The sequence below is a fragment of the Schistocerca americana genome, chromosome 6, assembly GCF_021461395.2.
Source record: "Schistocerca americana isolate TAMUIC-IGC-003095 chromosome 6, iqSchAmer2.1, whole genome shotgun sequence".
In the NCBI taxonomy this organism is placed as follows: Eukaryota; Metazoa; Arthropoda; class Insecta; order Orthoptera; family Acrididae; genus Schistocerca; species Schistocerca americana.
In genome coordinates, this window is record NC_060124.1 from 35,076,959 (window position 1) to 35,090,970 (window position 14,012).

At 39.6% G+C, this 14,012-nt stretch overlaps 1 non-coding gene across 1 annotated transcript; it reads left to right on the top strand.

Moving 5' to 3' along the window:
• The first annotated feature begins 5,259 nt into the window (after positions 1 to 5,259).
• Positions 5,260 to 5,336, top strand: Trnar-gcg. The gene has a single exon. It is a non-coding gene; the product is annotated as a tRNA-Arg (tRNA).
• Positions 5,337 to 14,012: the final 8,676 nt, after the last annotated feature.

Here is a 14,012-nt window from a genome sequence, read left to right on the forward strand (position 1 = left end):
CTACATTAGTCACTGTCCTTCACCCACCACCCCTTCCCTGCTCCCACCATGTGTGTGTGCATTGTGCTTGCATGAATGTGTGTATCTTCTGCAGAAGCAGGCCTTTTGGCCAAAAGCTTATTTGCCTAGCAGTCTTTTTGTAGTGCCTGTCTGCAACTCAAGATCTCCACTACATGGTGAGTAGCACTCTATCCTTTTCATAATATTATTACACCATCCTGGATTTTTCATCGTTTGATAATCTTGTCTTATTATAAACCACCACTTAAGCAATTTGTTTGATATGAGCACTGGAGATGTCATTGGGATGTTGTACAGTGCCTGGTTTGGCTCTGGTGGCCAAAGTTGGAACTAATTTTTTTCCAGTATAAATCAGTTCCACATTAATGCATTAGCACATCTATGAAATTTTGCTGCCATACAACAATTACAGGCACACTGAACTTCCACGAGTAGCTGCACTTTAATTATATCCTTCCAGTACTTCTAACTACGGAATCTTCAAAGGCGAACCAGCACTCAGAATTATGTAAGGGACTCCGTTATTGGGTACAGTTTTCTATTTTCATAAAAGTAAAATAGGGAATATAAAAGAATTTAAATCTGCTCAGGAAGACTATCTGTCCCATCAGTTAAATTCAAAAACAAATAATGCACACTTGTTAATTGCCAAGCACAAAAAAAAGTGCAGGTGACACCTGTATATAAGAAGGGTAGAAGGATGGATCCTCAAAATTACAGACCAATATCCTTAACATTGGTTTGTTGCAGGATTCTCGAACATATTCTCAGTTCGAATATAATTAATTTCCTTCAGACAGAGAAGTTGCTGTCCATGCATTAGCACGGCTTTAGAAAGCATCGCTCCTGTGAAACGCAACTCGCCCATTTTTCACATGATATCTTGCGAACCATGGATGAAGGGTATCAGACTTGACTTGCGGAAAGCATTTGACTCGGTGCCCCACTGCAGACTCATAACTAAGATACGAGCATATGGGATTGGTTCCCAAATATGTGAGTGGCTCGAAGACTTCTTTAGTAATAGAACCCAGTACATTATCCTCAATGGTGAGTGTTCATTGGAGATGAGGGTATCATCTGCAGTGCCCCAGGGAAGTGTGGTAGGTCTGCTGTTGTTTTTTACACGTAAATGATCTTTTGGATAGGGTGGATAGCAATGTGCGGCTGTTTACTGATGATGCTTTGGTGTACGGAAAGGTGTCGTCGTCGAGTAACTGTTGGAGGATACAAGATGACTTGGACAGGATTTGTGATTGGTACAAAGAATGGCAGCTAACTCTAAATATAGATAAATGTAAATTAATGCAGATGAATAGGAAAAAGAATCCATAATGTTTGAATACTCCATTAGTAGTGTTGCGTTTGACACAGTCACATCAATTAAATATTTGTGCGTAACATTGCAGAGTGATATGAAGTGGGACAAGCATGTAATGGCAGCTGTGGGGAAGGTGGATAGTCGCCTTTGGTTCATTGGTAGAATTTTGGGAAGAGGTGGTTCATCTGTAAAGGAGACCGCTTATAAAACACTAATATGACCTATTCTTGAGTACTGCTCGAGTGTTTGGGATTCCTATCAGGTTGGATTGAGGGATAGAAGCAATTCAGAGGTGGCCTGCTAGATTTGTTAGTGGTAGGTTTGACCATCATGCCAGTGTTACGGAAATGCTTCAGGAACTCGGGTGGGAGTCTCTGGAGGAAAGGAGGCTACTGAGGAAATTTAGAGAACCAGCATTTGAGGCTGACTGCAGTACAATTTTACTGCCGCCAACTTATATTTCACGGAAAGACCACAAAGATAAGATAAAAGAGATTAGGGCTCATACAGAGGCATATAGGCAGTTGTTTTTCCCTCGTTCTGTTTGGGAGTGGAACAGGGAGAGAAGATGCTAGTTGCGGTATGATGTACCCTCTGCCACGCACCGTATGGTGGATTGCGGAGTATGTATGTAGATGTAGATGTAGATGTAGAACAGGAAGAAACCAGGACAGAACAGAAGAATTTTGGTTTCTTTTAGAAATCACTGAAGTTAAGACCATATTGCTTGTTGATGACTTTAATGCTCAAATTGATAGAGAAAACAAATTTAGAAATATAACAGGGAATTGTCCAACCAACAAAAGAACTAACACAAATGGTATGAAACTGATCAGTCTATGTCAAAATTTTCATCTGAAATTCATGATCACCTCCTTCAGGAAGCTCCTAAGAAAAGCTAGAACATGAATATTCCAAACCCAGTGTTGGGAGAATTTCATTTATATCATGTAGATGTTTCTCAACAAAGTACTATGGAAATTATGAATGTGAAAGTACACACACCGAAAAAAAGTTTTGCATCACCTTGGCTCCAAGAGTTCCAGAACCTGCACAGAAAATTGGAATAGAGATCAACATATACATCATTTCTGCACTTTTTATTGGTCATGAAAACCACACATTGCATGTTGTACCTCTATATAGTGAGACCTTCAGAGGTGGTAGTCCAGATTGATGTACAAACTGGTACCTCTAATACCCAGTACATATCCTCTTGCTTTGATGCATGCCTGTATTCGTCATGGCATACTATCCAAAAGTTCATCAAGGCACTGTTGGTCCACATTGTCCCACTCCTCAAAGGCAATTCTGGGTAGATCCCTCAGAGTGGTTGGTGGGTCACATAATCCATAAACAGCCCTTTTCAATCTATCCCAGGCATGTTCGATAGAGTTCATGTCTGGCGGACATGCCGGCCACTCTAGTTGAGCGATTTCGTTATCCTGAAGGGAGTCATTCACATGATGTGCATGATGGGGGCATGAGTTGTCATCCATGAAGACAAATGCTTTGCCAATATGCTGCCGATATGGTTGCACTATCAGTCGGAGGATGGCATTCACATATCGTACAGCCATTACAGCACCTTCTATGACCACCAGTGGCATACATCGGCCCCACATAATACCACCCCTAAAGAGCAGGGAACCTCCACCTTGCTGCACTCAATGGACAGAGTGTCTGAGGCGTTCTGCCTAACCAGGTGCCTCCAAACATGTCTCTGACAATTGTCTGGCTGCAGGCATATGCAACACACATAGGTGAAGAGCAAGTGATGTCAATCCTGAGCGGCCCATTCAGCATGCTGTTGGGTCCATCTGTACTGCGCTGCATGGTGTCACGGTTGCAAAGATGGACCTCTCCATGGACATCGGGAGTGATGTTGTGCCCGATGCAGCCTATTGCGCACAGTTTGAGTCATAATACAACATCTTGTGGCTGCACGAAAAGTGTTATTCAGCATGGGGTTGTTGCTGTCAGGATTCCTCCATGCCATAATCTGTAGGTAGCGGTCATCCACTGCACTAGTAGCTCTTGGACAGACTGGGTGAGGCATGTCATTGACTATTCCTGTCTCTCTGTATCTCCTCCATATCCGAACATCAGTTTGGTTTACTCCAAAATGGCTGGACACTTCCCCTGTTGAGAGCCCTTCCTGACACAAAGTAACAATGTGGACTCAATCAAACCGTGGTATTGACCATCTAGGCATGGTTGAACTACAGACAACACAAGCCATGTAGCTCCTTCCTGGTGGAATGGCTGGAACTGATCGGCAGCTCATGGATGGTTGTTTACATCTTTGGGTGGGTTTAGTGACATCTCTGAACAGTCAAAGGGACTGTGCCTGCGATTCAGTATCAACAATCAACGTCTATCTTCAAGGAGTTCCGGGAACTGGGGTGATGCAAAACTTTTTTTATATGTGTAATAAGGAATGGTGAATTTGATTCTGACCACCAGCTCTCTGAAGTTAAGGTTAAGGTCATAACTAGTGAAATAAAACAAAAATCACAAAAACCAATAAAATATAATACATACAGAGCTTGTTAGAACAAAAGAATTAATTCAAAAAATAGCATGACAAAATTATAATACCTAACATGGCAAATGGCCAGAATTACCTAAATAAGTTAATAATGATACACAGAAAACATTTGGATCACTCAAAAATAAAAATAAAATATTGTGGAATGATGTACGAAAAAAGCTTTAACAGAGGGGTATCAAAAATTGAAAAAAGTGGTTAATGTTCAAGAAAAAATAGAACATTATGATCAATTCAAACAGCAAAGAAAGGAAATAGCAGGGAAAATTAGAAGTACTAAGAGAGATTTTGAAAAAGAGGAAACTTGCAGCAACTGAGGTAAACTTTTGAAAAAATACAGTTCATGAATTTTATTTGACATTTAAGGGCAGACTGAAGGGATACAAATCCAAGGGTGTGTTTAATAAATGAAAATGGCAGAATTGTCTTAAGCAACACTGAAAATTGCAAAGCACTTGAAAATTATTTTGATCAACTTCTTAATAGTCCAGAATCAATCTATAAGCTGAAATTCTCAAATGCTCATGAAAACTTAGAAGAAGATTTACCTCTATCAAAGAAATTGGAGAAGTAATTAAAATCTTAAAAGGCAAAAAACTTAGTGGAGAAGGACTCTATTACAGCAGATCTTTCGAAATGATCTCTACCAAAGATACAAAAGGAGCTAAAACTAATCTTTGAGGAAATCTGCAAAACAGAAAAAAAGTCCCAGGAAAGTGAAAGGTAACTTCAAAAGATAGCCAATAAACAAGATTATATAAGAATTTCTTAGCTACCTGTTGCATATACAATATTTTCCAAGATTTTACTAAACAGGGTAGAAACAACACTGGGCAGTCATTAACATGAATATAAAGGCTGTTTTATGAAGGGCAGACCATGTCCCGAACAAATATTTAATCTGAAGTCAGTCATTCGATGCATATTACTGAATTCAGAAGATATTGTAGTAATGTTTGTTGAGTTCAAGAAGGCCTTTCAATCTATTGACAGACAAACTATAAATAAAATAAACCAAGAATTTTGTGTTAAGTCTAAATTAACAAATTTAATTCATGTAGTTTTACAGACACAGGATCTAAATTGAAATTTATGGGAGAAATATCTCAGCCCTTTGAAATAAACACAAGTGAACAGCAAGATGATGGCCTATCACTAATTCTTTTCAGTCTAGAATGAGATTTTCACTCTGCAGCGGAGTGTGCGCTGGAAACATCCCTCAGGCTGTGGCTAAGCCATGTCTCCGCAATATCCTTTCTTTCAGGAGTGCTAGTTCTGCAAGATTTGCAGGAGAGCTACTGTAAGGTTTGGAAGGTAGGAGACGAGGTACTGGCAGAAGTGAAGCTGTGAGGACGGGGTGTGAGTCGTCCTTGGGTAGCTCAGTTGGTAGAGCACTTGCCTGCGAAAAGCAAAGGTCCCGAGTTCGAGTCTCGGTCCGGCACACAGTTTTAATCTGCCAAGAAGTTAGTTTTCAGCCTTATTCTAAAAGAAAATATTTAGAATCTGGAATGAAAAACTGAATGAATATAGGATTTCATCAATAAGGTGGGGAAGAGGAAACAAAAAGACTGGAATAAATTGTCTCGCATTTGAAGATGACTTTGCTGTACTTTCTGAAAATATAACATGTGGTAACAGAAACTAACCTTTTAGAAGAAGTAGCCTCTTGGAGATACAATCCAAGCAAATGGTTTGGAAAAAGCTGCTTTAGAGGAAAGAATACATAAAAGTGCAAGGGCTTATGGTATAACCAAAGACTTTTACAACAAGAACTGCATCTACAAACGCAAAATAAGATATTACAATACAGTAGTGAAGTCAGAATGGCTACATGCATTAAACTGTAATTTAGATAAATTAGAAATACTACAAAGATGAATCATTAGGAAAATATTAGGTCCAAGAGAAACTATGGAAGACTGGAACTTACACAGTAATGACGAAATTGATTAAAACATAGAAAACATATCAGAAGTAATGAGAAAAAGAAGACTGATATTTTCTGTCATTTATAATCGATACAAGGCAGTAGATTAACCAGAAAGATCTTCAAATATTTGTGGGCTAAGAGATCAATAACAAGTTGGGTCCAAGAAATAAAAAAAGGACTTAGGAAAAAGTAATATAAAAACCGAAGAAATGACTGACAGAACAGAGAAGTTTTTAGCGAAAGTACTGATATGGAAGGATTCCGATCTAGAAGAGTGAAAAAAAAAAAACATTATGAAGTGGTCAGAAGACAGAAAGAAAGTACACAGTGAACAAATGAAAGAGTACTGGAAGAAAAAAGGAGAACAACAGAGAAGTAATTGAAATTGGCACGGGATCCTTCGCTGGCACATCCAAGGGGGGCAGGGGAAGAGGGGGGAGGAAATGTACAATTGGTGAATGATACCCAAATCTGTAAGGGGAGTTGTCAATGAAGTACAACACTTAGCACTGAAAGCATGTTTATTTCAAATACCCATGTACAACCAGAATGGAACTGAACCCCTGGAAGGAGAATGCAGCTGTTTATACAAACATGGAAACTCCACGATACACAAACATAAAAAAATTTCACGAACATTCTAGAACTGACAAATACTAAATGACAAATAGTTCAGGTGGTTGGGTTTAATTGGTGACTCACAGCAAGTCAGTCAGCGATGCTAACCCCTACACCACACTGCAAGCAGCGCAGCTCATGGCATTGCTCCCTCTCCTGGAGAAACAGCAACACTCTGTTTCTGAAGTTCTCTTATGGAGCCCACATCACACCCCGGATCTAAATCTTATCAATAATCCTCTGTATGACAGCACTGGCTGGATCCTTGCATTCTGATCACGTTGTTCACTATGACAAGGTTCAAAGGTAGCCCCTCCCACTGGAGCTTCATCATCAAGCAGGTTTTCAGTTTCCTAGAATGAGAAGGCCTCATCATCAATATGTACCTCAGGACTGTAGCATGGCTTTATACAAAGGACATAAATAACATCTCTGCACGTTTGGCATCTTAACAAAGTCAATATCTAATGACCTCCATGTTGATGGGATGATAAACCCTGATCTTTCTTCCTTCTTTCATGATGAAGGCCTGTAATTCTTGATTTTATATGTAACATCTGAAAAGCAACAAAGGATACAATATGTCCAAAAGGAGTGCTTTAGAAACTTTTACAACTGTCCCACTTTCCGCACAGGCGTAAAAATCAATACCACACCTCCTGGGCTACATCTCACGGGCTATTGCCTGGCATAAAAGCACTCTTAGTCTTTCTCCTGGGTGTCCAGGGCACGTATGTGATCCAGCTGTTGATGTGTTTCACATCGTCATTCTGAGCATTGTCCAAGTGAAATGGGAACACTGTATTCATTATTGTTTTGGCCTCATGACCATGCATCATACAGAATAGTGTGAAGTTTGGAATGTTTACTTCACTGTGTTGTATGGGAATGTCATAACAGGCAATACTGTATCCCAGTCTCTCTGTTTGACATCAGTGTACACTGACAGGATACCTGTCAATGTCTTACTAAAGAATTCTGTGAATCCATTCGCCTATGTGTTGTAGGTAGCTGTCATCCTGTGCATGAGGCTGTAACCTGAAATTACCTCTGATAGTAGTTAACAAGATTACTTTTCCATAATTAGAGATCATCACACTGGATACTTTGAGCCTCAAAATGATATTTCCTACAAGGAATCTTGCAATTTCTGGAGCTTCAGCAGTTGGCACAGTTTTACTGACAGCATAGTGGATGAGGTAGTCAGTGCAGTCTGAGGAAATCAAAGCACCCACTGAATGCTTATCTGCCTTAGTCGATCAACACCACTTACCTCCTGTATTAAAGATACCAACCATTTCCTAGATTGTTTGAAATCCGTGCCCTTCCCACTCCCACCACACACCTTACTTCTCACTATTGATGCCATCTTGCTCTACACCAGCATCCCCCATGTACATGGTCGATCTGCTGCTGAACGCTTCCTCAGTCAATGCCTACCTGATTCCAAGCCTACGACATCCTTCTTGCTCACCTTAATCAACTGTATACTAACCAAGAACAACTTCACATTTGAGGAGCAGACATACAAACAGATCATGGGAACCAAGATGGCTCTATACTATGCCAACCTTTTCATGGGTCACTTGGAGGGGACTTTCCTGGGTTCCATAAGTCTTCAGCCCCTAGTTTATATACATTGATGACATCTTTGCCATATGGACTCATGGTGAGGCTGACCTGTTAAAATTCCTGGAATCTCTAAGTACTTTCTCCCAATTAAATTTCACGTGGTCGTATTTCAAATCCCGTGTCACATTCCTTGATACTGATCTCATCCTCACCAACGACCAGCTACAGACTTCCATCCACATTAAAACCTACTAACAAAAAACAGTACTTACCTTTTGACAGTTGCCATTCTTTCCATGTCAAATGTTCCCTCCCACACAGCCTTGGCATTAGAGGCAAACCTATTTGTTCGGATACAGAATCTTTACAGCAATACATCATGCCATCCAAACAGCCTAGTTCAAAAGCAGATTTCACGGGCCATCGCATCCAATCCAGGTACCGATGATCCCTCCATCTCAGCCTTTATTCATAGTAACTACTCCTTTCTTCACTCCATTTTAGTTTTCTACATCTTTCATTTTCTGACTTTTCTATTTTTTGTCGTCGTCCCCCCCCCCCCCCCCCCCCCCCCCCCCCCCCCAATACTGTTACACACAAGGCACTTAGCTTTTCACTCTTATTAACTTGTGCATGATGTTTTAGTAGTAATCTCAATCTTGCATGTTACCCTGTCTTCCACTTTTAAGCTCTCAGGTTTTTAAATCTCATCTGGTGCAGTCCCAACAATCAGTCCTTCCTTCTCATCCTGTCTGGTAAGTCTCCCCCCTGACCTAGGGTTTCTGCTGTACCCCCTTTTTCTAAACCTCTCCAGTACTTTTTCCTTCACCCCCCTCTTCCTTCCCCTTCAACTCTTCTGCCAGACGTTGATTCTTTGTGTGTGTGTGTTGGGGGGGGGGGGGGGGGGGGGGGGGGGGGGGGGGGGGGGGGGGGTGTACCCTGCTGCCATTCAGTGAGTAGATTTTTTTTTTACCTATCCATTTACTTTACATTTATTTTTGAAACAAGTAAAAACACACTCTCTCCTCTCTCTCCTCCTCCTCCTCCTCTCTCCTCCTCTCTCTCTCCTCCTCTCTCACTTTAAGGAAACATGTTCAAAATGGTCACCGTTGGTAGCTACAACACACATAACAGAATGACGAGCGGTCGCTGCAAACTATGTCAGTCAATGTTACAGTGGAGATCGCTGCACATGTAGCTGTAATCCTCCTGGCGTAGTTCCTCTAGTGTGCATTTGGCTTACACCAACAGATGTTATCTTTCACAGTTATCCACAAGTAAAAATCCATAGGTGGTCCGGAAAGTTGTCATCCAGGAAAGCTTGTATGGCTAGCTGGTAGTGTGGCTGCACCCTATCCTGTTGGTAGAAGACCTCTTCATCAGCTTCATAAAGCACGTGTATACCTGTTAAAAATTGACGTGCATAACATTTCCAGGTACACTTCTCCAGTGACAGTAGCACCAAAGAAAAAAGGTCATACTAAGCCCCTAGATAGTCCATACAACACATAAACCCCTGGTAGATTGACCACTTTATCCACATAAACATGGGGATTTTTCCAGTGCCCATTATACACTGTAATGCTGATTCACAGTTCCATTAAGTTTAAAATTGTGCCTCGTCATTCCACACTACCTTCGTCACAAAATTGTTCGTCATCAGTTACTATTTGCTGATACCATTCGCAAAAATTGCATTCGGTGATCAGGATTATCATCTTTAATCGTGTGCAGTAATCGTGGAGTGTCAAACTTTCCTCCACTTTTTCCAGCTTTCAGAATTCTTCGTACACTTGTACAGCTAACCCCTACTTCCACGTGCAGATTGTGTAGCAGACTTCTGTGGAGAATTAACAAACATTTCCAACATGAGACCCAACGAAGCAGGACTTGTAGCTGTACGCTGTCTTCCTTTGAGTATATCACAAATCATTCTATGCAGTTCAAACTTGTCAATGATGCATTTAATTGTTAGGAGGGTTGGTGGTTCTGTTTCAAACTTCCGCCTCCACTGACATTGCACTTCAACGGCATTATCAAACTTGAAAAACCATTTCACAATACATCTTTATTGCTCAAATGTCAAGCAAGCTACAGCTATCTTGTCTTCTCAATACTGAGATGAAAATAATAACATCCGTTGAGCCAAAGACCATAGTATATATATCTTTTTGAATGACTTCCACACGAATTGCTTCCTTCAGTTCTTCAAATGTACATGATTTATGCTCGTAGACACGTGACTTGAGATAAACCCACAAAAAGTAGTTGGATATGGACAGGTCTGGGGAACGAGGAGGCCAACTAATGTCACCAAACCACGAAAATCACACGACTCCAAAAAACAGCCCGAATAGCTTTCATTGACATTCTTGCTGTGTGAGCTGTGGACCTGTCCTGCAGAAACCAAACTCGCCAGATAGGAATATGTTTTCTTCTTAGTTCAGATAGAAAAAATTCAGTGGTCATCTGTCTATAACATTCTGTGGTCATCGTTACAGTGTTCCTGTTACCATCTTGGAGAAAGTATGGACCAATAACATCTGTACTGGTTACAGCACTACAAAAAGTCACCTTGGGGCTATGTAATGGTCTCTCATGCATTAGTTTTGGATTTTCACTGGCACAATAATGACAGTTCTGCTGATCTATCATGTTGTTCAAATGAAAATGAGCTTCATCACTAATAAGCAAAACAATGTTGTCATTTTGCTAAATTATGTCCTCCATTTCTCGAGCAAAATTTAGTCACCGTGCATAACCTCTGGGGTTCAATTTTTGCACCATGTCCATTTTGTAGGGAGGAAATACTAGATCAATATACAAAATACACCTTACTGAATGATTACTGAGGTGCAGTTCAGAAGAATGTCTCATAACAGATCTAACAGGATTACGGAGTATGGCTTGCCAAACTCTCAACATTTTCTGCAGTGCTACTGAGTGAGGAGCCCCTAGCAGTTTTCTATTCATCAGCATTCCTCCTAAACAAAATGCTTCAGGCCAATGCAAAATGGTGTTACGAGTGGGAACACCATCATGTCTTGCAGGATTGAAATGGTGATGAAACTCATGCTGAACTACAATGATAGGCTCATTATTATGCAAAGAACTACTGTAAGCAAACACACAATGTTGCACAGTCCATGGTCCATGGCCTTGAGTAAACAAAATGGCAGGAGCTACCAAACCAATGATCACATGAGTCCCACTACTGCTACTATCCAAGCCTGAATACTATCTACTCTAAAAATGTCTGTCCTTTCTGCCTCACCGTGTATACACCTGGAGTTCTTACTTGCTCTCTTTCCCTGCAATAAAACAGTTGTCCTGATTTAAATTCTATTTGACCTTTGATTTTTTTCGCTGTGCTTCTGACCCTATAATGAGTAACTGGTTATTAGTTTATTTATTTATTTTATTTATCCATCCGTTGACAATAAATATTGTATGGATGTTGTCAAGGATACATGTAAGCCATTTCAAAGAAATGGGACACAAACAAAATATACGTAAACAAAACAAAACAAAATAATACAACGCAGTTAATAATAATACAAAGAAATTAATATAGCCTATATACACCCCTGCTTGTTATTTTAAATGCATAGTCTGTTTTTCATAAGGCTTTAGTTTTGTCCTCCCTAAACGGCAAGTCCTTATAGACACAACACTGCTTAAATATATATTTACATCACACAAACAGCCGTCCTTTAAGTATGTAAATTTAATGAATGATTAGGTCCAGATAGAGTATTTTCCATTTTGCCTGTATAAATATCATCAGAAAAAATTTATTGACCTACACAGTCATTTACAGAATAAAAACATTGTTCTACTAGAAATTTTTTAAATTCTGTTTTAAATTTGTTATCATCTTGTAACTGCCTGATGGTGACTGGCAGTGCATTGTACAGTTTTGCACCGATATGGCTCACATGCCTTTGTGTATTCGTTCTTTTTGTTCGCTGAGTATGGAGTGCTGCGCTATTACGGGTATTGTAGTTATGAAAGTCGGCATTTGTCTGAAAATCTGCAATGTGGGTCCTGACATACAATACACATTTGTATATGTATAATGATGGTATAGTAAGAATTCTAAGCTTTTTGAATATGGGTTTGTTGTGTGTCTGTGGACGACTGTGAGTTATTATGCGGATGGCCCTCTTCTGCAACAAAAAAATTTGTTTTAGGCACCCTATTGTGGAACCCCAAAATATTATTCCGTATGTGGCAAGAGATTGAAAATAGCCAAAATATGCCATTCTGGCACCCTCTGAGGTACAAACATTTCCAATAATTCTGAGGGCAAAACAGGCTGAATTAAGTTTCTGTGCAAGTTTTATTACGTGGTCATTAAAATTTAAGTTTTCATCCACATGAATCCCCAGCAATTTTGTGGATGTCACTCTGTCTAAGGCTTTGTCACCCCACACCAGATCAAGATTTACATTTTGACATCTTTTCCCAAACTGCATATAATTTGCTTTATTTACATTCAATGTCAACCTGTTTGCATTGAACCAAGAGTGGATGTAATTTAGTACTTTATCAGCAGTTGTGGGTAGCAATTGTTTTGGTGCACTTATTATCACACTAGTATCACTGCAAATATTATTGCTTTGGCTGCATCATCTGAGGTATGAAAATCATTTATATAGACAAGAAACAATATAGGCCCTAGGATGCTGCCTTGTGGTACTCCTATTTCTACAAAAAAATTTTTTTTTTTTTTTGCCTCTGATACTGAATTTATTTTGTTGTTGGAGTAAGTTGATGTCAGTCCTACAACCTGTGTTCTGTTTTTTAGGTATGATTCAAACCACTTTTTCCTATCCCATGTGTACCCAACACTTCCAATTTTTCTAAAAGAATGTCCTGGTTCAGTGTCAAAAGCTTTGGAGAGGTCTAAGTTTACTCCTACTACACTATAATCTTTTTCTAGATTTTTGATTATTTGTTCAGTGTAGCACATTATTGCTGTTTCAGTATTTTTATGTGCTTGGAAGCCATGCTGATTTCTGTTTAGTAAATTATGGTCATTTAGATATTTGTTGATTCAATGCTTCATCAGTTTTTCTAATATTTTTGAAAATGCGGGGAGGAGAGATATTGGGTGCTAGTTTTTTACCTTATACTTGTCACCGTTTTTAAATAATGGCTTCACTTTTGAAATTTTCAGCCTTTCTGGAAAAGCTTCTTCACTGAATGATAAATTGGCTGTGTGTGCAAAGGGCTTTGCGATTTGTGGTGCTGTCCTTGTTATGATTGACACGGACACCTCATCTATGCCAGCCGACATTTTGGGTTCCAAGCTTTGTATCACTTTCAACACTTCACCCTCATTTGTTGGCTCTACCCTCATCCTACAAGCTGTTTTTGGATATTCAGGTTTTTCTTCGTTTGTAAATTTTAAGCTTAATGAAGTTGTTGCATTTACGAAATAATTGTTAATATAATTTGGGAAATCTTGTTTATTAATATTGACATTTTTTAAATTTTCTTCCAGTGCCTTATTTTTAAATCCTGAAGTTCCTTAATTTGTCACCGAAATAAAATAAAAATAGCAGCATTTTGGTTTCTAAGGTCTGGCTTATTGTGATGGCCCTATTTAGCCAATCATCATCCTGTGGCAAGGTGAGGGTGCAGAAGTACCAGGCCTTGTTTCTTGGCACAATTACATTGAGTTAGGGCTCTCAGACTTCTAACTCCAATATTATTTCATGCATGCCAGAATACTTACATGGCAGGACCTCTTACATGCTGGCAGGACTTGCAACAATCGAATCCATGGTACAGAAGCCTGCCAAAGCCAAAATAGTTTCCCCAATACTTGTAAATAGTGTTACAATCATAGCAGAGCTATGGTCTCAATTACTTGTAGTCTGTTCTATGAGGTGTGCTGAATAGTAATGCCTCCAAGTTTTCTAAGCTTTATAAATAAAATGAAAGTTATTAACACTGTACATCTTTATTCCTTATGACTACATATTTGCAGC